Source organism: Xiphias gladius, chromosome 10, assembly GCF_016859285.1.
Source record: "Xiphias gladius isolate SHS-SW01 ecotype Sanya breed wild chromosome 10, ASM1685928v1, whole genome shotgun sequence".
NCBI classification, from domain to species: Eukaryota; Metazoa; Chordata; class Actinopteri; order Istiophoriformes; family Xiphiidae; genus Xiphias; species Xiphias gladius.
This window is the reverse complement of record NC_053409.1, coordinates 10432626-10457119: the sequence shown is the minus strand read 5'-3', so window position 1 is coordinate 10457119 and position 24494 is coordinate 10432626. Positions and strand designations below refer to the sequence as shown.

General features: G+C 42.6%; 1 protein-coding gene across 1 annotated transcript in view; it reads right to left on the bottom strand.

Annotated features, from left to right (window-relative positions):
• The window catches only part of LOC120795643 (AT-rich interactive domain-containing protein 1B-like), a 174582-nt gene that overhangs the window by 54244 nt on the left and 95844 nt on the right, over nt 1-24494 (bottom strand). The window lies entirely within an intron of this gene.

Here is a 24494-nt window from a genome sequence, read left to right as displayed (position 1 = left end):
AGTCACCTGTAAGTGACCCCGGTTTCCTGGCTGGTGCCTGCTTGGGGAGGAAGGGGAAGAGTTGCGGGTGTATGCCAGCTGATCCTACCTGCTATACCAGGCCTGTTGACCCTCCACTCCTAACCCACCTGAGCCCTGTGCAACTATTACTGTTACCACAGATATATGTCTCTTAGTCTATGTGTCACGTAGAGTTTACCATGTCTTAAAATAAAACTTAACCCAGCAACACCTACAAAAATGTAAAGGCAGTGTCACATTTTGTACATACGCGTGTATATCCAGGCTAGAAAATAAAAAACAGCTTTTGCATGCTTATTGTAATGTTATTGTTATGTGATTCTACCTCCAGCAGACACATAACAGATTAAAAAAAAATCCATTCAACAAAGGTATGCATCAATCTTTTCTTCTGATTTCTGGGCAGGGGAGAGGAGGTCAGTGTAATGTGGTAACAAGCGACTAGACAACTGCACAAGTGTCAGATTATAACAGCTACAGGGAAAACAGCCTCACCCTACCTTAAGGTGCCATCAACCCACTTCAAAAATCTTGTTTTTTCAGACTTCAGTGCAGACTGTTAATTCAAAACACTGATTCTGAATTATATGAAAGGGGTCAAATTTAAAATCTTGTATATTGACAAAAAGTTCTAAACTAAATATTAGAATCAACACTATAAATATCTGCCAAACACTGCAGTGAACTGCCTGTCAAAAAGCCATTTGTTTTGTATTTATGCAGCTCTGTCAACTAGTCAATTTTATGTAAACAACAGGCAAACACTGTAGTTTTTCTTATTATCCTAGCACCATGTCATTTTATATAAAAATTGAGACAGACATCCCCAATAATCTCTCCATCCATGGTTTGCTTAGCCTGTGGAACAGACAACCAAGTCAGTGTGGCAATCTGTCCATGGCTGCTTGTTTTGGTTAATGCGATCTCGGCGGTGACACACAAATCCTTTGTTTTCCATCATGCCGCTGTGAGTGCCCACCCGCTCTGCCAGCCTGCCAGTCTGTCACCTGGCATTATCCACCCTCGCACGACTGGGCACATGGGGCACTCGCATTCCTCCTTCTCTTCCTCTCTCTCCCTCTCTCTTCCTCACCCGTGGTACCACTCCCTGTCTCAGCCAATCAAGTCACACGGTATTCTGAGCTGAGTGATGTAACGCGCTGCCTCCACCAATAGGGCTGAATGTTATTTTCAACCGACTGCGTGCCCCGGGTGCATGCCATTTGACACAGTGTTGTTACCATGAGAGCCGGTGTAACCATGGCAATGGCTTTCCCAAAACACAGAGAGCTAGCTGGATGTACAGCTAGGTTGTTAACCCACAGGCTAATTGTGTGAATGGATGGGAATAATTGCATTTCACCTAATTGGGTGCTGTTGCCAGCTTTTCCAGTAGCAGTTTAGGGGTGGGAAAATGTGTAGCAGTAATTTGTTTAGACGCTGTTAGGCTCATTTTGATTATACACATACTTGAGCGCAGCTGTGTGGCCAAAGAACAAAAAAGTACCAGCAGTATACAATGTGAAAGGGTGGAAAAGCTTAATACCAGTAGATTATAAAAAGGTCAATCGAATATTGATGAAAAAAGTGTCATCAATACTCAATAAATCCATAGTTATAACTTATGGTTGCAGAAACACAACTGTAAAAAAGTCATTTCACAATGCACCTGCAATATAGTGCATTTATCAACACATAAATGCCCTTCCTCCACATGTACACTTAATTCTTGTCAAGGGCCATGGAGCATTGTGTAACCTGGCTAACTGTCTGCTACATAGTCGTGTGCAAAGAATCGAAGCCAGCCAGCCAGCTAACCAGCCAGGCAGGCATGTGGTCGGGGGATCCAAACGCCCAACAATCTGGGGCCCCAATCCAAAGTGGCCCAAATCCAATTTGTTTGGCTCGGGGCTGCAAATTGCTCTGTGCATTGAGTCTCCAAATAGCTGTCAACCACTCCCGCTTGGCGTCCTGTATCGCTTAATTCGCTCCTGGAGCATGTAATTGTCATAATAAGAAAAATATTGAGGTGATAATAACCAGTTACTTTGAGATGCCCCCTGTCTGCCTCAAGACACACACACATACAGTCGCATATATGCACATAATGGGCTGAGACTGCCATCTACACATTTCACACAACATTGGAGAGGCAGTCGCTCGTGACCCTTCACCTCGCTGGTGTTGGCGCCTGCCTGCACTCTCTCGTTTAGTGTGCCTCTGTTTGTGTGTTTGTGTGTGTGTGTGTGTGTGTGTGTGTGTGTGTGACAGGCACAGAGGCGGCTGAGCTGTCACAGTGAGACATGCTTGAGCACTGATGCGGCCGAGGGGACAGATGAGGCCACATACACACACTCACACCCACACTCCCCATCCCATCCCAAACTCATACTACTGACCTGCTCTCACTCAAACACACACACACACACACACACACACACACACACACACACACACACACACACACACACACACACACACACACACACACACACACACACACACAAACTCCAGCAGGGCATAAGGCATCAGTGTGGAGCAGGGAGCTGTCACATCCAGCAGACTGTGGGCCTTTTTCCCCTGACCATGGTGCTGATGTTGTCTCCTCTCACCGCACACTGGGAATTAATCAAAGTTGCTATTGTGGATGGCACCAAGAGTGTGTGTGAGATTGTGGGTGTTCATGACAGAGAGAGAGAGAGAGAGTGTGTGTGTGTGTCTGTGTGTGCGAAAGTGGTTCTCTGTCTAGACAGGGAGGAGTTAATGGCTGCAGCTTCCTGTGGGCTACAGGAAAAGAGAGCGATGAGAAAGACTAGCTACTTCTTCCCTCTCTCTCTCTCTCTCTCTTTCTCACACTCACACATGCACACATACTCTCACAGTCTCACATCAAGTATCTATTTTTCTGTCTCTCTGTCTGCCCCTGTCAGAGGGATAGTATGGCTGAGGGCTTTGCACCAGATGGCTAGCCAGCTAACTAGAGCCTGAAAGACAAACCCAAACACAGCAACTGAGCGCTGTGAGTGGTAACACTCAAAAACAACCTCCCTTATGGCTTCAAACTGCACACAACCAAAACATGCACTTTGCAATGCAAATATTGTAACTAAATAGCAATTTTTCACCTAGACATTTGATTAGGGATAGTAGGGGTCGAAGATAAGTTTTTCTTCAGGGCAGATTTAGATACCGATTATTCTGTAATCAAGCAGACCGTTAACTGATATTTGGAACTGATATGTATTTGCAGTAAAAATGAAAATCTTGGTGTCAAAATTTAGAGCAACACAAACTCCAAAACAAAAACTAGTGACACATAAAGTCTATGGACACCTTTCATGGTGTCCAGGTGTTTCCATTATTTTATCCACCCCACTTCTACCAATGAAGGTAGGCTAAATAACATCTCTCTCTCTTTCTATGATGCAATAATGGTCAACAGCACCACACGATACATCCTCCAAAATGATCATATAGTTGATTCAATGACTTGCTAAAACAATTTTAATAAAAATTGAACATTATAAACTTCAACAAGGTAGAATTTATTGCAGGACTTGTGCACTTTTCACCTGTGAAAAATACCCATGCACCCCCTTTAAAAATCGGATTTAAAACAAAAAAAAAAAAAAAAAAAGGGCTTCCGATAATCCTAAATGCCAAATATCTGATCCGATAATCGGTCGACCTGTATCATATAACTGACATTACTTTGTTCATATTTGTGCCGGAAGCATTTGTACTTTATTGTAAAACAATGTTTTTTTTATAAATACAACAGCTAAAAATTCGCTAGATCCTAAGATCCGACATTGCCTATCAAGTTTATGTTTTCTCTGCCATAACTCTACAGGTGTCTAGCCGTGCAGATAGTTTTGGTATTATTTTGTCCAGGCTATTGGATATCTGTGTCTGAGATTTCTGCTGCCCCTGAGTACAGTGGAGGTGAACTGAATTTTGTTTCTGGTGCTCACAGCATTGAAAAATGAAAAAATTAATTAAAAACAGCAACATCTTTCAAAACAGTGCTCCTATTCATATGATGATGAAATACAATGAAATACTATTCACTTACATCGTCCTGGTGAGGGCTGTCGAAATGTGTGCTTTTTAACATAATTTGGGTGAATTAAACCTTCAAAGAAAATAAAAACAGGATTTTAAGGTTACTGATTTATAAATACAGTATATATCTATGTGCAAGATTAGATATGTTGATAGGTGCTTCCATGCTGCTAAGTGCATGTGCTCCACTACTTTGAGCTAACCCAAGAGGAATTACCTGAAATTTGAACATCCTGCAGTCTCATTGCAAAATGGACGAAGAAGGGAAGACTGACTGTCTACCACCATGATTTCACCTCTTTTATTCATGGCCCCAGATCTGCTCTTTCTCCACAGGAGGTTGGGAGTTTAGCTGCTACACCCCTGGTGCAACCATGGCCCATTCCCACCTCCCACACATCCTTCCCTATTCAGACGCCTCTCAAGCACACAGTAGCTGGCAAAGCAGCAGTGAAGGTCAGGGGCCTTTGTGGGTGGCCTGTAGTCCCAAAATGTACACAATGCATGTGCAGCATGAATATGTGCATATTTATAGACATGGTCTATAGTATGTCAAAGGATAGGATCACATTTTTTCCAAGTCTGTCTTAAAACAATACTAGCATAACCATTTGTGCATTGGAAGAGATATTGATTGCCGTTGTTGTTTTTCCTCCCCCTAATAGCCATGAAAAGATCCCTTCCAAATGTGATTCCAATGTAAGCCTGTGTAAGCCAAATCAAGTGGTTATTTTCAAAAGTTACAGTCTTTTCAGCCTGTAACTTTGGAAGGTACCCACTTGATGTGACTAAGTCTGACTGCTGAAGCCTCAATTTAACTTCGGCCAAAATTTGGAATTCATATTCAGACATAATGAGGACTCTGGATTTTGTCCGCCATCTCTTACACTGGAATTGTGTTAGGAAGAGATATCTTCCTAACGGCCATTATGCAGAGGAAGAATCATTAGAAACAACCAAAAAGTCTTTAAATGTACATATAGGCAGGTCATTATTGTTTTAAGACAGACAGAACAACCTGTCCTTTAATACTATTTTTCTGTTTACATTTCCGTACAGTACTAATGTTCTTTATCCATGTGTATATGTATCCATAGAGGAACTGTGTTTTCATGGGTCAACAGTAAAACCCATTATAATGTTTCACACAGCGACGATTGTACTCCACTTCACAGTGGAACAGTATACAGAGAAATAACACCTCAGTGAGCTCAGAGGCCAGTTTTATTCTATGTGTCTCTTCTTTGGGTAAATATAATGATGCAAACTGTAATTAACTCCAATAGCCATCGTCTGTAGGCCTTAGGGACAGGTCTGCTCATGGAAGCACTGCACTCATTTATCGGCTCCGGCCGCTGTGCTTTCTATCTTTATGGTGCACTGGAGACTGAGCAGAAATGCTATTACACAAAGATGTTTTTTTATCCTCTCCCCAAACCGTCAATTGAGGCAAAATTCAAATGAAATGCCATGCAAATGAATCCAAATGGACTGCTGACTGTGTGTATGTGTGTATGTGTGAAAGAGGGTTTTAATGTGATGCCCCATGCAGAGCACCAACTGTAATACCCTTCACTAAGTGCTATTAAGTACAGAAAGAAGAAGAGGAATGAGAGGGAGAGAGAGACTTAGTGGAGGGAGATTTAACACAACACCCACAACATAATTTCTTTCTTTGATGTCAATCAGCTGGAATGTCTACTAAAGCTGGAATGATGATGATAATTGGTGATGATGATGAGAATTGATAAAAAATTATTACTATAAGCACTACACTGTGAAATGCTTGTCAAAATGTGCTTGCTTAAGCACAGTGCTTTACATCCACATAACTGCTTTTAACACTTTTGTTTGTTGTATATAGAAATGAGCAAACATGCCTCGATGGGGTATGCCTTTGCGAGATATTGTGTGTGTTTACGTGCAAACTGGGATATGTGTATGTATGAGAGCATGTTCGTGGAGATAAGAGTTCTTGGGCAGAGTCCCTGCCACCTCCTGGGGGTCTCTGAGTGAAATCTTCAGTGAGGAGGGGAGGCACAAGCCAGAAAGATTCCAAATACAGGCAAGGGTGCTCTTTGCAAACCAAGGGGAGATGTTTGGCATGCCTCAGGCTCGCCCAAAACCCATGTGGGCTTTAGGCTTGCACCCAGCAGGCACTAAAATATATTAGCCTGCTGAGCCATGGACCTCTGCGTTGTGCCATGTGCCTGGAGGCTGAATGTTCCCGTCTCAAGTTTCCAACTGTCTCTCATCTAAGTCCACCTAAGACTGCCACAGGTGGCATACTATCTTCTTGTGACAGCAACAAGTCAGAGATGTAATATAGTGACCCTGCCATACAATGTAACACAGCACAACACACAATTAGGGGATGCTATTGCGTGTTGCAGTATGTTAGGTTACATTACATAACTACTGATCTGATGACATCGAAAGCACAGGTTCAGTATGCTTGAAATGAACTAGGTTATACTATATTTCCTCAGACCACTTCTAAGGGCAAAAGTGTTTATACTCATTGAGAATGGCCACACTCGCATGCTTGGTAAAAAGCCTAGTGTCACAGCCTCCTCCTGACTGCATCACACTGTCTCCCTCATCTCTCTCCAAGAACACTGTGTCTTTTTTGTGTCTTTGAGGTCTCAACGCAATGACTCATGCAAAGACGTATAATGGCGCGCACTTATAAACTGTTTCTCCTTGAAGGCATGCATATTGTTGCACTCGCTGCACTGGAAGTAGTCGTGTGAGGGATGAAAAGTATGATTTTCAGACAGACGTTCAAGCCCTACCTAATTTTTACACCTCTGCACACCTGGCCAATCTAGGGAGTTCTTTCAAGCCTGCTGAGGCCTTTACAGTGCAGTAGGTGTGTACATTTTTTCTGTAGGTGGTCGGAGTAGGAACCAAACCCCAAATACTGGTAGTGCTACTTTCATGATGCGTCTACTAAGCTACACAAGAGCACAGCTTTTTTTGTTTCTACTTCCACAAACTTTCTACCAACTTTGAAATCCTTAGTATAAAAATGAACAGCTACTGTAGCTAATACATACGGAAATATCATTGGATGCAGACAGTGTTTGTAGGAAACAACGCTATATTAGTGAACAAAATGCTGGTTTGAATAACAGCAGTTCATGATTACAGAGGACCTATTTTGTGATTTATAAAACACTCTGCACTATTTGGTAGGCTACATTGTTGAAGACAGTAATTTGCTCTCTCTCTGTTTTTGTTGTTTGGAACAAAAGCAGCCTAAGAACAAACTGTTCAGGGCTTCCCAAAGTTGTGGACAGGAGAGTTACAGCAGCACTGAAAAGCAATTGTGCTTTTCTTTTCAATTCGGCTTCTGCACACTTCACAAAGCCAAGAAAATCTCTTGATAACACCGCGGCATCTGGATAAGAGGAAAAAGGAAGCTCTCTCTGCTTTTTACCACCAGCACCAAACAGAAAAAAACTCCTGGAGTCAGACAGGAGGGTCAAAACAGTTGTGTGTACACCTGACTCAGGATTCCAATAGATTCACTAAATCTGCTCATAATGCAAACACTAACTCCACCGCATTAGCAATTATTGCTTGTTGTAAGATAGGGAGCTCACTGATAAATGCCCCTACTCTTAAGCCTCTCATAATGTGGGTATATGGGGCAGGCCACTTTGAAAGGGACATTTAAGGCCCTATTACCCCTAAGCTGTTAAAGACGCCCAAATCTGGTGCTGCTTGTCTCCAAACCAGAGGGATTAGTGCTGAGTTTCACTCCGATTCCCCCTGATAATATGCCAAGCTGTGACAGCTAGGAGTACTTAGCCGGTAGGACCTATTCACTTAACTCCCCCCCGTTTACGGCCCCAACAACAATGACAGTAAAGTGTCTCAAACAACCAACACCATCCTTTTGGTGGCTTAATAAACATGGAGGTTGGCCCTCTTTGTGTGCCCAGGTATTGAAGTTGAAGATGCCACAAACTCCATCTCCACCCGCCCATTGGTCCAACCTTTCACATGGCGAGTTAGGTCATTGGTATTCTGTCTAGAAGTGTGTATTTAAATTTGCTTTCATTTAAAATGGCAGCTTTAGAGAGGCAGAGGAGACAGGCCGAGCCCACTTATTGTCTGAGCTGTTGAGAAACTTTTTTTTTCATTAGTCCGCAAAGGCTCTTCACACTTTAGTTTTTAATGCACATGCCGACTACTCACAGCCTCCCCTTATGCCAACACACACATATGCCTTCACCGTATTTGTTCTGCACGTATTGGTTCTGCTAATGTTTTTATTTATGGCATTCTAGCATGACATCCTGCCATCCACCAACCCCCTCCTCACCTCTCTACTCACCCAAGAGAAAACTGAAACAATGACGCATGACATAAAGTGTGTATGTAGTGCGGGTGTGTGTATATATATATGTGTGTGTGTATGGCTATGTGTGTGTGTGTGTGTGAGGGAGAAAGAGAGGGAAGAAGAGAAGCAAAATAAAGAAATAAATAAATAAAGGGCCCAAATTCCTCATTTCTAATTCAGCTGCTCGTTCAGCTTAACCTCTCTCTCCTCAGCAATTAAAGCGCATGCCACATCCTTCACGCTGCGTACAGCCGAGGCTAAATAATGCAGGGGGCATCCAGCACCCGCATCCTTTATCATCCCAAATGACAGCCATTTGCATATCTCCCCAGTCAATTAGAGCGCGGCAGAATAATCAGCCCATAATTGGGGGAGAGCGTTGGTAATCACCCGCCCTGGCACACCGACAGGGCCATTGGAGGAGTGAGGAGGGAGAGGTTGCGTGTGGGGTTGGATGTATGTTTGTGTGTGTGTGTGTGTGTGTGTGTGTGTGTGTGTGTGTGTGTGTGTGTGTGTGTGTTTCAGGGAGACAGTCCACTCAACTGCAGCCTCTTCACTTCAAACTAACACGTCCAAACAACCAGTCTAACTTCTCTCTGGTTTCCTCTAATGCTCTTTGTCCTCCCCTCCTCACTAATTTGCACGTACCGGCTTCGCCTCCAATACATTATTTCTATGTAGTATCTTTCATCAAAATGGGTCAGTGAGGGACTTTTAATAGCATAAAAAGTGATACATGAATGATGGGTTTCATTCTGGGAAGCCATTCATTCTCAAATGTTATGAAATGTTAATTGCTTGCCATTTAAAAACATGAATAATGACATCCTCTTCAGTGTCGCTGCTTTGTCAGAGAGACTGAAGGGTTCAAGACCACTAATGTCAATAATGAATTTTATTTTCATTCCAATCAAGCTTTCCTGTCTGTGGATTTGCCAAAGGTATCAGATTTTTCGGTAAATGTAGGAATGAATTCTTATGCAATGCTCAATTTTTACTCCAACATTGTGGATTTCCTATCAACAATCATGATTGTGGAGCAACATGTTATTTACCTGCCCGTAATTCTTCTATGAGAGCTACTAAATTCATACTCTATTCCTTTTATATAGCAACAAAGCCCAACTTTAAGAACAGTAAAGAACAATGCGAGAAAGACAGTGCCAAGACACCAGGGGGAAAATCCCCTGCTTGTCCCCTTTAGATGCAGACAATCAAAGTCGTTTCATTGGAAGTTTTCCGGGCAGCTTTGAAGTGCAGTAGCTGCATAGCCTCTGTATTTCCTACTGAAAGGCGAATGACCATTTTTGTGAAACAATGTTTCCTTTAATACACTGTAACCTCCCATTCCTCAGATGCTTTGTTGCTGTCCTCTGAACATGACAAATAAAAGGCTGACTTGAGAGAGAAAGAGAGAGAGAAAAAGAGGGGTTGACAGTAATGGGTGCGGTGGAGCGTGTGTGTGTGTGTGTGTGTGTGTGTGTGTGTGTGTGTGTTTGTATGTGTGTAAAGGAACATCAGAGAAACCAAGGCAAGGTTAGTTCCCATTGCAGCTCCATCCTTTTGTGTTTCCCCAGCTGCTTTCTTTTCCCTCTTGCCTTTGTATTTACTCTATCCAATCCAGTTCAATGTTAGCCAGCGCCGCCCCTGTTGTGTTTCAGGCCCACCGTCGGTTTGGAGAGATGAAACGTGTGCCATTCACTTCTCCTTGATAGAAGTGACAAGAAATAGAAAGAGGAAGTTACGGCTTGGAAAGGAGGATGGGGAGGGAGGAAAGGATAGCGCAGGCGATGATTGTGATGATTTGTTTCGATTCAACATCCACAGAGGACTTTAGTCTATTGCAGGCCAGGGGAAGACCAGACTATCCCTGAGACAAAGCAGAGTTTAAACACAAACACAAAAGCCTCTTTTGAAAAAAAAATACTACAGAAAACACAAAAGTGGCAGCATCCCTGAACAGCTCTCTCTGTCCACAGAGGGAGGAAACATTGATTTCTTTTTTACTCTTTTTTTAAGGGAGTGTCTTTCTCTGTTTAATCCCTCAGTCCTCTACTCTTGGGGGATCTTTGGCATTTCCTGCCAGCCAGCCGCGTGTTGCACAGACTTAAGCATCACTGTCAAAATGACTCGGATCAAAAGAAGGGAGAGGGAAAAGGAGGGGAGGAAAGTGCGTGTGTGTGTGTGTGTGTGGGGGGGCTCCGCTGCAGTGCTATGCAAAACTCTTCCCCCATTGGACATGCCGCCTGTCAGTGCGTCCGCCTCGGTAATCCATCAGTCCCTACTGCTGATCAATAATGTGGATTGGTGGAAATCTGAGAGATATCTGCTTGTGATCTGTGTAAAATAAATGCCTGACTCTGAATCTGTCCATCAACCTCAGGATGTAGAACATCAGAAAAACCTGATCACCTTTAGCTGTCCCTGACTTTCTGCTCAACAATTTTTTCTTTGTCTGAATTTGAAATACTGTCATGTTAAATTTGCACTGGACTACAACTGTGTGGAGATGTCATGTGATTTAGAATTTTTTCCCCCACATCCATGTTTATTTTTATGGAAATGTTTGCAAATGTCTAGCAAAATCTGTGTAAATTTCTCCTGAAACAGCTAAAATGTAATCGGTCTACATGTTGATTAGGTGATTGCCAGAAATAAGGACAGCAAATTGCACAGACACTGACCCACACTGGACAAACAGTAGCCTAACAGATGACCCCTGTGATAAGCTAAATATCGTATGGAACTTACAATGGAATTTTTATTTTATGGACTATCCACATGGCAAATTCACATGAGATTAAGACTTTAAAATTAAAACAAATCACAGGAGGACCTGAAGTAACACTACAATAGCACCAGGTGACTAAGGCTTATGTTATGTAAGTATTGAAAAGCTGGTATGGAAAATACACACAATACAGGAGAATGGCCAGACTGGTTGGAGCTGACAGAAAGGCTACGGTAACTCAAATAACTGCTCTTAACTACTGTGGTTGAGCAGAAAAGCATCTTAGAATGCACAACATGTCCAACCTTGAGGCGGATGGGCTACAACAGCAGAAGACCCTGTTGGGTTCCACTCCTGTCAGCCAAGAACTGAAATCTGAGGCTGCAGTGGGCACAGGCTCATAGAAATTGGACAGTTGAAGACTGGAAAAATGTAGATTCTGATGAATCTGGATTTTTCTGCTGAGGCAGCAGATGGTAGGGTCAGAATTTGGTGTCAACAGCATGAATCCATGGACCCAACCTGCCTTGTGTCAACAGTCCAGGCTGGTGGTGGTGGAGTAATGGTGTGGGGAATGTTTTCTTGGCTCACTTTGGGCCCCTTAATACCAGTTGATCCTGATTTGAATGCCACAGCCTATCTGAGTATTGTTGCGGACCAAGTGCATTCATTTATGGCCACAATTTACCAATTTCTAATGGCTACTTCCAGCATGGTAATCCACCAGGTCACAAAGCAAAAATTCCCAAAACTGGTTTCTTGGACATGACAATGAGTTTAGTGTACTTCAGTGGCCTTCCCGGATACCAGGTCTGAATCCAATAGAACAACTCTGGGATGTGGTAGAATGGGAGATTGGAAGCATGAATGTACAGCTGACAAATCTGCAGAAATGATGTGATGCAGTCATGTCAACATGGAGCAGAATCCCAAAGGAAAGTTTCCAACATCTTGTGGAATCAACGCCACAAAGAACTGAGTCTGCTTTGAGAGCGAAGGGAGGCCCTACCCAGTATTAATATTCTGTTCCTCATAAGGTGCTTGGTGAGTGTACATAAAGCACATGCATATGCCAGGCTCCATACTGTTTATGTATATGTATGTTGTAACTGCTGACTCAGCTTTGGCAACACTACCTACTGTGTGTAATATTCCAAAGTATGAAGATATATATAAAATATTTGCATTATATTATGTTTTGTTTTTAAGTGGTATTGTTTTTATATGCAAAAAATTTATGAATAACAATTGTGCAAAGTTACATCCGTACAACTTTGAGTGAATATTAGATATAAATAAAGTTGGTGACACAGTCTGGAGCTGATCCTGACCTCTGACCTCCCAGAGGAGAAGTAATAGAATTGCCATAGGTAGACGAATGAATAAATCTTTCTTTTTTAATGTTATTCCACGCATTTTACTATGTGATATCATTATTCCATACATTTTTATTCACTTAGACAAACAATGGGCCGATGAACAATAAGTATGATTCTAATCTTAGATCAATCAATTCATATAAGCTGAGTTGGGATAACAGACACAAACACACACTCATATACTGAAAGACTCCCACAGGGAGGCAGCAGCCCTCTCAGGACAGGCCCCGGCATTGACATCAGCCCACATTTCAGAGCATTCAAACAAACTTTTTAGTGGTGAAAACAAATTGGGCTCACCATCAAAGAGGCTTTCAACAACCCATTTCTCTATGCCAGTTCAAAAGAACCCTGGTCGGCAAACAGGCATGGAGAATTCACAACGCAAGATATTGTAGGAGGTACAAACGGCTGGGACTTCACCACAACAAAGGCAGGGGAGTGGAGGGGTGTAATTCATCACACACTCAACAAAAGCAAGTGTGACCGACTGTCCATGACCAAAGAAACAAAACAAAACAACAAAAAAGCTCCTTAATTGGAGAAAGGTTGTTTTTATTTTTTCATTTCAAACCCTCTCCGTCTATTGTTTTTTTTCTCTCCCTCCCATTTCTTGCCGCTCAGTCTGCCCTTGCCCTCTCCTCCTCCTCCCTGATCTCCCTCTCTCCTACTCTTTCTTTTTTCTATCTTCCCCCTCAATCTCTCCCTCTCCCCCGTTTCTTCACTAAAACAATTCACCATGAGTTATTCTGGCCTCTGACTTAAATTAGAAGAGAGACTGGGCGGCACAAAGAGAGAGACAGAATGAAGGGAGAGGAGTCTAAGGAAAGGGGCAAGAAGTAGAATGGGGAGGTTAGGGGGAGAAAGACCTCTAGGTTCTTTATGGCTTGTGAGATTTCTTAACCAACAGACAGGCAGGCGGGCAGACAGAGGCCTTGCTCTGCATTCCATCCTCCCATCCACCTCAGGCAAAATCTCATTTGTCGGGGATTCAGCTGAAGACCAGAGGATAGAGAGAGAGAGAGATCGAACGACAGCAGCAGCAGCAGACTCAAGCCCGCCCCTCCGTCGAGCCATCATTAGCTATGCACAAGACAAACTGCTGACACAAAGTCACACAGCGTGCTGAGCAGGGGCTTGTGGGTAGGCAGGAGGAATCCATCCCTCCATCCCTCAACCTGTCTATTGACATCCCTGGCTCTCCTTCGTCCGCCTCCGGTTTTTGCAATTACAATCAAACGGCAGCATCCGGGCCCCGAAGCACTGACTGACGGCTTGGATTAACCGAGCTGTGGAAAGGCCTTGGGAGGCTGTGTGTGCGGTGTTTGTGTGTGTGTGTGTCTCCTTGCCTGTCAGCCAATTTTCCTGTCCGTCTATGTGTGCATATTACGTTACTTTGTATGTGCAGCATGTTTCAGAATCAGTGTTGATGTGTGAGTTTCTGTGTCTGTCTCTCCTCTTGTCTATCAGTTCATTTTTTTTCTGTATATTTGTGTGGGCACAATATCTTTGTATACTGTAAGTTTGTATGTGTAAATGACAAGGAAGGCGTATGTATGGAGTGGTGCTTTAGCTTGAAAACAAGTGAGAATAACAATGCTATTGCTAATGCTATTTCAATTAAATCCCACTATGTGGATCATTTGTTTCTATTGGCTGGACTTGGGAAATGTATCATCAACTGATTATTTTTTGGGGAAGGCACGTGATTTCAGAGGCTGATGGATATTCATTTAAGCAGCATCTTAACAATTATAGACCATGATTGGCAAAATAATACACTTCCAAAAATGCCTTTCCATTGCCATTTTGTTGCAGGCACTACACAGCAAATTGCAGAACAATCCAGATGCTTCATTTTGAAGAAACAACAAACCGAGACATGTCATGAAAAGTGACAGCACAAGCAAATCTAAAATTTGAGGAATGGAAAGAAATCACAGAGCTGTGAGGAAAAAAAAAAAAGATGGCGCACACACACATACTCTGTGAATTAACTTCAGTGCTGCACTGCCGCAATTGAGCAAGCCACGTCAAAGATGCAACCACACAGAAAACCTTCCCTCAGAAGGCAGCGAATGAAGTGAGAGGAACAAAAACACGTCAATCTGCTTTGTCCAAAAGAATTTGAGCTTCTGTGCTGTGTCTTCTGTGGGATCGTTTCTTTAACTCTTCCCTGCTACACGTCATCTATCAGAGATGACAAATGTGACTTGACAGCTCTGCTTGGGAAGCTGCGGTGGCTACAGACAGAAAACTACTTACAGTACAGAATGCGACAAGGGGACGTTTGTCAAGACCAAACCACATATTCAAATCTATTTATGTTGGTGTGTCCTGTCAGTCCTGAAAAAAGGTCTGTAGGCTTAAACATTTACAACACTGACAGTTGCCTGCTTTGTTTTTAGCACTCAATTTTTGACAATAAGCCACAGATTCCCATAAAGGACATTTTAATATTAGAAAAATAACAGAGTTGTACTTTATAATTCAATATTTTCCTAATAACCAGTTTAGAAAATTGGTAAATTCTAAAACCAGGCCCTTAGGACATTTGAGATAATTGGGTTTTTAGAAATGCAAAACTTTTTTTCACAGACAAAATCATGCTTTTGTGGCATAGTTCTCTCTGATGACATGTCATGTTTTACTTTCGCTCTTAGAAAGCTAAAAACCTGTTGACCAATTAAAATGCTGTCTAAGCACTTTAATTGGTCACTCTGCCTGCTGCATGTTTTGCCGAAACGCAACATGATATGATCTATGGGATGCTTTTCTGTGAAACATTTGACATCCCCTATGGAACCAATCCAAGTGACAAGGAGGGATCAGACAGAATTGTGGCACATGACAGCCGCAGCATCAAATGAAATCTAAAGAAGGCATCTTAATGCCAACAACACACACTCATTCAGATTCACCATTCATATCAGTCAACCATGCAGTTTGCATATTCACACTGTGATTTGAGATGGAAAGTCGTCCTGGATGCCCTCTTCCCACCTGGCCTGATGGAACAGAGACCAGCTAACCAACCAGAACATCCTCACGGAGCTCGTGAGCCAATGGTCGCCCGGCTATGCGTGCATGAGGGCGTGTGTGCGCGTATGATGTAAGCACTGGGAACGGGGAGGTGACAGCGGTGCGAGGCTGATCTAATAAAAGGAGAAGATGAAACGCTGTCAGATGCTGCGGCGAGCAGCTCAAACGCCAGCGACGTTTGGTAAAACACACACGCGTCTCATCCCAGACAGTCTCCTTCGCTCACACACTATCTCTGCCTCACACACACACACCCACACACACACGCACACGCGCACACACACACACACACACACACACACACACACACACACACACACACACACACACACACATTCAGATACACACATTTCCATATGATAGACAGTTTCATAGTGTTGTAGCTGAGGTGTTGGCCTATAAAAAGCAGTGCTGATATGATTTAATGGGCGAGTCTTATTATAAGACTGTCGCTGGGCCAGTGTAATCTGGCTAGCGCTCCAGGGCACAGCGCTGAGACACATGCACTACAATACTCCTCAGCAGATAATATGGCTATGTGCTACATTGCTATTATAAGATAGAGCCATTTGCCACACTGATATGCCGTGTATAAGGCTGTCATTTGGGAAAGAGTGATGTATGACTGTGAGGCATGCGAATAAAGACAGATTATTTTTATTCATGTGTCTTTAGAGGCCAACTTCATTTCTTTTTTGTTTGTACTGCACTTATTTTTATACTGAATCAAAGGGAATTCGTCTTCCATACAAAACACACATAACACCATATGTGCTTTGTGGTATTTATATAAGCCCTGTAGAGTGTGGACCACCCACTCAAAAAAACTGCACAATGTCACTTTGACATTTATTCTGAATCTTCACTTAGTAGAACAAGATCCCTCTGTTAGCTGTCTTCCAATTTTTGCTGGGACTAAATTGCTATTAATTATAAATAGTGGAGCAGCTGTCTTAAAATATATGACATATCTACTAGGGTATTAGACAGTGTGGTGATATTGCCGCTCCTGCCACTTTTAATATCGCCACCCTGGCTCCAATCACAGCCTAATAATGGCTTCTCATTATGAGGTGTGTGTGTGTGTGTGTGTGCAGGGAGGGGGGGCTCCAATTTCACCACTTAAAAGCCACAGATGACACCTTGTAAAAAGTTAATTTCATTTTAGACATTTATGGAATAAGGCTGTAAATTTAAGCTCTCAAGGTGCACCGTGAGCATATCAGCTCTGACAATTGAGGTACTGAATAATTAGATGTAAGCAATTCCTTATGTGTATACATGCAAAGCAGGTGTAAAAAAAAGTTCAAACTTTATTTGAGAACAGTGAGAGAAAAGGGTGTGTTTTTCAATGAGCTGCTTGTGGTGAAATGTATAAAGAGTTTTCGGTGATCGCAGAGGGCCATTGTTCCCTGGATGTAATGGCAGAGTGAGACAGGAGATGGCGCTGTGCTTGCTCTGAGCACAGAGGAGCATGTGCATCAAACTCCAAACAACAGAAGAGGGTGCATTCAGAATCAGGCAACATTACAGACTGTTTCATAGTATTTTTCAAACTGCTGACACAGACAGTTACCACTACAGATCACATCTAAACAAGTAGGAAAATCTAATATCCCTATATGGACACGTGTGTGATCTCATAAGAGTGTTGGGATATTTTATGTCCTATAGCACCACTGTAATATTTCTAAAATATTCCCACAGAATTTTTGTCATCAAATTTGTACAGCATGCGTCCACAATGTTATAAAGGGTTTTTTTTTTTTTTGGACATGGGATTATATGATGCTTGTAGTAAATCCCTTTACGTGACCACTGTTTGAATTCAACCATTTTGTGTAAAAACAACCCCACATATTACAAAATAAGACGTCTTTACACAGTGCGAGTCCACGGTCATTAAAAGAAAAAAAAATCTCTTTTTTTGTGTGTCTGCCATCTCACCCTCTGTCTCTCATCCTTGTTCCCCAAGCCTTTCATTACCCAGATTGTCCTTTTTTTTATCATGTAAAAAGGCAACAAAGGCACTTGCTGCCAGATCTATCTTTAAACTGTTTTCATTGTTTTCATTTCTTTTCTGTCATATGAGATGGAGTTTGGTGTGAGAGGAGAAGAGAGGAGAGGAGAGGAGGGCTTCCACCTGACTGTATAACCCCCCCTCTCTCAAACACACACACACACACACACACACACACACACACACACACACACACACACACACACACACACACACACACACACTCCTTGCTCTTCCTGTTACTCCTCACCCTCCACCCCCTGCATCCAAAACCCCCCAAAGCCCTCCTCCTCCTCCTCCTTACTCCCCCCTCTCTCCTCTCTCATGGCCTCTGTCTTAATTTCACAGGGGAATCATTTGACAGATATTGCCCTTGAAGAGGCAGCCTGTGCCTCGCCACTGAGAGCAATGGGGGGTTGAGCGTTGTGGGGGTGGGAAGAGGAGAATCGAAGGGGGGTGATGGAGGAGAGGAAGCAACAGAGAGTGAGAGTGATGGGAAGAATGAAAGGGGGAAGGGAGGAGGAGTGGGGGAGTGGAGGGTAAAAAGTTATTAAGTGGATGTGAAAATGCAGCGCAGCCAAAAAGGTTAAGTCTGGAATAGGAAATTAAAACTTGCATCGCTTTTGGCTTTAAATAGATTTGGTTTCATTACGTGCGCCAAGGCCAGTTAGAGTCAAATCCCTCTGGAGAGAGAGAGAAAGTGCAGAGGAAAGAAAGAGGAGGAAGAGAGATGGTGGCATGGGAAGGGAGGCAGGCAAAAGAAGAGGGAACAATAGGAGAGAGGAAGGAGGCAGGCTATCATGCAGTTCACATTCATTTTCAATCTCAGCCTGTTTTTCCCCAAACCCCCTTCCACAGTCAAGCGAATACCAATTCTACATACCATTACTGATTTAATACTTAGACTTTAAGTGGAATCCAAGGCCGCTGCGAAGCATGAATACAAAGAACGCGAGCGGCATTGGCTAACAGGTGTGTGACTATTTTTCTCAACCTTTCTGTTTGTATTTGCATTGACATTTTATGAGTCTTTGGTGACTTGAGTTAATTTTCTGACCCTGGAACATATGAAACCTGTTCAGACCTGCCTCTGATTATTTCTGCAGTTTGCCTTTGCCAGCTGGGAAAATGAGGAAGCATGGGTCTTTTGGAGCTATGGCCTTACACACCATGCATCTTACAAATGCCTCATATATATGGCATATACGTGAAGGACAAGACTATTTTCCTATTATTACACTTAGAGCTTGCACAACTGGCCTTGGTTTTAGCGGTTTCGTGGGAGGACACATTTCATACCAACAGTTAATATACACACCTGCACAGGTTACACAGACTGACCCTCTCACAGCTCTGGTTATTGCCTTTGAGGTCTCCCAGGGAAGGACAGAATAGAGAGGAGCTGAACAGATTGAAAGAGAATGGATGACAAAGGGGAGGGAGGGATGGAAGAGAGAAAATAAAAAGGGAGAGATGAAAACAGCAAAGAAGATGTGATAAAGATGGTGAAACAGAGACAGAAAGAAGAGTAGACTGTGGGGGAATGAAAGAATTAGAGATGGATAGATAGTCCAAAAGATAAAGAGTATGTGTGTGTGTGTGTGTGTGTGTGTGTGTGAGAGAGAGAGAGGCTGCACTCTCTGTAGAGATCTTTATCATTTGCCACCTCTGGACATGCAAATAAACAATGGCGGTAACGAAACACAAGTTGGTGCATACATGAATAAATAAGATGGCTGAGGCATTTCAAGACAATTCAAGCTGGTAATCGTTAAGACCATTACGGGTCAGACGACTAACTGTGGGCTAGTTATGACTATCGCACCATGTAACCTGCAGAAAAAGGAACTCAAACTACCTGCAAATGATCATTTCACACTTCTGCATTGAACTGATACATTTTGTAATCATTTGAAGTAGTTTATACCAAAATATTGGCTCAAAACAGTTAAAAAAAAATTACGGTAAATGACATATAGGATCTCTGCTGTTTAAGTGCATGGGGAAACTAATTGAGTTGAAAGGTCTCCTTACCACAACGCTTCCTGCTATCTCAAGCGAACCCAGCAAAAATCTGTAGTCGACCCCTTTTTTTGGAGAAAAGGAAAAATTGAACTTGACCTGGGATGTAGGTTTGTTGACAAAAAAATGCTAGCTCTGCCTAACTAATCTGATCAGACTGCATGCAGAATGGAAATAGCAAGACCGCTTATCAAACCAGGTGTAAAAGCACCATCCTGTGATCACATATCATTACTCAGATAAAAACTGCATGTTGATACTAGGAGTAAATGGGTTCAGTTATGTATGCATTGCTATTAATATTGTTATTATTACTTTTGAACGGTAGTAGCAGTAGAAAGTGTAACAGTCTTTATAGTGGTGGTATCAGTAATATGAGGACAACACTAAATTTAAAAAATCTGATTGAAAAAAAAAATGACATTAGAACACATTGGATATCTGGTATCGGACACTTCAGTCCAAAACAGTACTACCTTGCCTCAAAAGCCTAGCCTTATCAATAAGTCTTCATTTGAAATGTGTAAAGGAGGACTAGAGTGAGAGAAAGTGAGAGGAAAACAGACGAAGGACTCTGGCTCCCTTGTAAACGGAAGCCATTTTCTTTTCTTCCACCGTCCTCCTGCCTGGCAGGCACAGCAAGCAACGGCATCTTTATAGAGAAAAAGAAGCAGGAGAGAGGAGAAAACTCTCCTCCTCTCCGGCCCTCTCTCTGTGTCCCTCCCTCTCTCTCTGTCTCTGTACACCAGATTATGAAAATGAGTGGGAACCAGTGACCCCACAGCTTTCATTGCATATTCAGGGGCGAGCCGGGACGACACACTCTGGATACTAATAAATAAAAAAAGAGAGAGAGACAGACTGTGTGTGTGTGTGTGTGTGTGTGTGTGTGTGTGTGTGTGTGTGTGTGTGTGTGTGAAGAGGGACAGTATAAGACACAGAACACTCTGGCAGAAGAGCCACTACCCCCCCATCCTCGCCCCAATGTTTGTCTGATGACAGAAAAAAAGAAAGACAGGGGAGATAGAGAATAGTCAGTGTAGTCCCTAATACGAGAAGCAATTTACTATTCAACCTCTCCAAAGAATAGGCGATAAATACTTGATGAGAGCGATGTGTGCAAATCTAGCAGCGGCAGTGCATAGCTCAACTACAACGTAACACACAAGCACCTTATTGTTTCAGTGTGTGAAATAAATGCAGTCATGCAATTAAAGATGTGTTAAGTATGTGCGTCAAATCTTTACAGGAGTTCATGTTTGACTCTATATTAAGTGTGTGAGAGTGGATTTGTGTGTGTGTGTGTGTCTGTGTGCGTGAAGAGGGACAATATTTGATATAGACTCAATCTCTACCCTCTGTCCTCCTCACAGAGATGAAATAAATCAATTGATCTGATCAGGACTCTCAGTGTGAGGTGGTTGACTCATTAATGACATTAGGCATTGGATATCTGGTACCGGACACTTCAGTCCAAGAAACAGTACTACCTTGCCTCAAAAGCCCTATGTATTTATAAGTCTTCATTTTGGGAAATGTGTAAAAGGAGGACTAGGTGAGAGAAAGTGAGAGGAAAACAGAGCGAAGACTCTGGCTCCATTATATGGCGGAAGCCATTCCTTTCTTCCACGATCACCTCCTGCCCTGGCAGGCACAGCCAAGCAACGGCATCTTGACTTATAGAGAAAAAAGAAGCAGAGAGGAGAAAACTCTCCTCCGGCCCTCTCTCTGTCCCTCCCTCTCTCTCTGTCTCTATTACACCAGATTACTGAAAATAGTGGGAACCAGTGACCCCCACAGCTTTCATTGCATATTCAAGGCCCGAGCAGGGCGACACACTCTGGATACTAATAAATAAAAAAAAAGAGAGAGAACCAGACTATATGTATTATTATTTTGTGTGTGTGTGTGTGTGTGTGTGTGTGTGTGTGTGTGTGTGTGTGTGTGTGTGTGTGTGTGTGTGTGTGTGTGTATGTAAGAGAGGACAGTATAAGACACAGAACACTCATGAAGAACCCCCCATCCTACGCCCCAATGTTTTGTCTGATTCAGAAAAAAAGACTGACATTAGAACACATTGGATATCTGGTATCGGACACTTCAGTCCAAAACAGTACTACCTTGCCTCAAAAGCCTAGCCTTATTTATAAGTCTTCATTTGAAATGTGTAAAGGAGGACTAGAGTGAGAGAAAGTGAGAGGAAAACAGACGAAAGACTCTGGCTCCATTGTAAACGGAAGCCATTTTCTTTTCTTCCACCGTCCTCCTGCCTGGCAGGCACAGCAAGCAACGGCATCTTTATAGAGAAAAAGAAGCAGGAGAGAGGAGAAAACTCTCCTCCTCTCCGGCCCTCTCTCTGTGTCCCTCCCTCTCTCTCTGTCTCTGTACACCAGATTATGAAAATGAGTGGGAACCAGTGACCCCACAGCTTTCATTGCATATTCAGGGGCGAGCCGGGACGACACACTCTGGATACTAATAAATAAAAAAAGAGAGAGAGACAGACTGTGTGTGTGTGTGTGTGTGTGTGTGTGTGTGTGTGTGTGTGTGTGTGTGTGTGTGTGAAGAGGGACAGTATAAGACACAGAACACTCTGGCAGAAGAGCCACTACCCCCCCATCCTCGCCCCAATGTTTGTCTGATGACAGAAAAAAAGAAAGACAGGGGAGATAGAGAATAGTCAGTGTCGCCCTAATACGAGAAGCAATTTACTATTCAACCTCTCCAAAGAATAGGCGATAAATACTTGATGAGAGCGATGTGTGCAAATCTAGCAGCGGCAGTGCATAGCTCAACTACAACGTAACACACAAGCACCTTATTGTTTCAGTGTGTGAAATAAATGCAGTCATGCAATTAAAGATGTGTTAAGTATGTGCGTCAAATCTTTACAGGAGTTCATGTTTGACTCTATATTAAGTGTGTGAGAGTGGATTTGTGTGTGTGTGTGTGTCTGTGCGTGCGATCGCTCTGTCTTTCCCTTCCAGTGTGATGTGAGTGAGGTGTCGCTGTAGTGTCTCTGTAGTGTCTCTGTGGTGTACCGCCAGATAGGTAGCTACAGTTGCTCATTGGCAAACATGAGCTGTGCTGCTGTAAAAATGCTCTCTCCAGACAGGAGGGAGAAGGGAGGGTGTTACCTTGTTGCACAAGGGTTGAGCAGACAGTTTCTGTGTGAGCAAATGTCAAAGAAAGAGAGAGAGAGAGAGAGAGAGAGAGAGAAAAGAAGAGCTGAGAGCAGCAGCCGTCACCGAGAACACTGTGAACAACAGCAATTTATAGAGTAATTTCTGAGGACATTTCTTTTCAAACGTGGCCCGACTGACTGACCACTGACTGTCTTACACTGCTCCTGTTAATCCAAACTTTTCTTTGATACTGTGCTATGCATGAAGATAGACCAATATTATCCCAGGGCAGCGTATCTAGGAGTTGAGGGAAACGTAGCTTGCTAGCTAGGTGGCAGTCTTTTTCTCAGGACTGTGTGAGTGTGTGCAGACTGGGCTTGGCTGACATTTCCCTCACACTCTGTTATCTTTGTTGCCACTGTTAGGGGCTGGATAGCTTACACCTGAAGCATTCCTATTGGTACATGTAGTTTGATGATGCCCCATAATCTCACCATATCTCCGTCTAACTTCAAAGTGAGCACAAGTCTAATCGGTCAGAATGAGTGAAAACCCTTTTGCGGGTGTGCAGAGCCTTGAGAAAAAAACAATTTCCTCACTTACCTCTAGTGGTAACATGCCATGCAGCTAATTTTGGTTTTATTTGGCAAGATTTTAAGACATCCATTTCTGAGATTTCTGAGATTTTGGATTTTGTTTGCGGAGTTCACAGCACTGAGAAACTGCATTTAAAAAAAAAAAAATCAAACGCAACATTTCTTTTCCCACTACTGTGGATAATCCACACATTGTTGTCAACAGTTTTAATGCTGACTGTTCCTCCTGTAGAAAACTCTTTACATAGCTGATAATGCTACAGGTAAGTCAGTAATACTGATATTAACTGTTATTTTTTTGTAATTTGGGTGAACCAACCCTTTAAGAAAGATATTTCTTGCTGCACTATTTGAAACATATCCCCAATTATTTAGGGAGTTTTGCTGTACATTAAGGAAGAATTCAGTCTTTCTTTTAGATAGTTTGGACACTAGGTTTCTTTCTATCAAAGATTTTGGAGAATTGAATCAATTCTTGTCTGCAATGTTATCTATCTGTTGCTTTGCTATGTTGGATATTTATAATTTTTAGCATGTTATAATGTGAATCATGCAAATGCTTTAAGGAGACCTTTCTCAAAGGTACCTCGACAGTAATTGTTAAAGTAAAGCAAAGCTTTATTCATTAATATACGCCTCAGAATTCAAATTTGTGACCTTCCTGTTACACCTGAGGATACTTCTGCCTCTCAATGGACTTCAGGTAAAAAAAAAAAATGTGATTTTTGATTTAGTGGTAAACGAATCTTCTTATCATGCAGAAAATCAGATCTTAAACATCTGCAAACTGAGTTATTTACAGTGAACCACAAATGCTCCCTCCCAGCATTAGAGCAACATTCATATCCCTGAGCCTTATCTGGATATACACACACACACACACACACACACACACACACACACACACACACACACACACACACACACACACACACACACACACACACACAGTCAACTATCTTCACTTAGCAGTGCTTCTCTTGTCTCTTGGCATAAAGATGAAGGCCAAAGCCAAACTCTAAGTGCACAGCTTTCCATTTAGGTCTAAAATACGACTCCTCTTCCCCCCGCAAGGGAGGACAGCACTATAGCAACGTTAGTGCACCAAGAAAAAAAAATCTGGTGTGGTGGTTTGGTTGTGT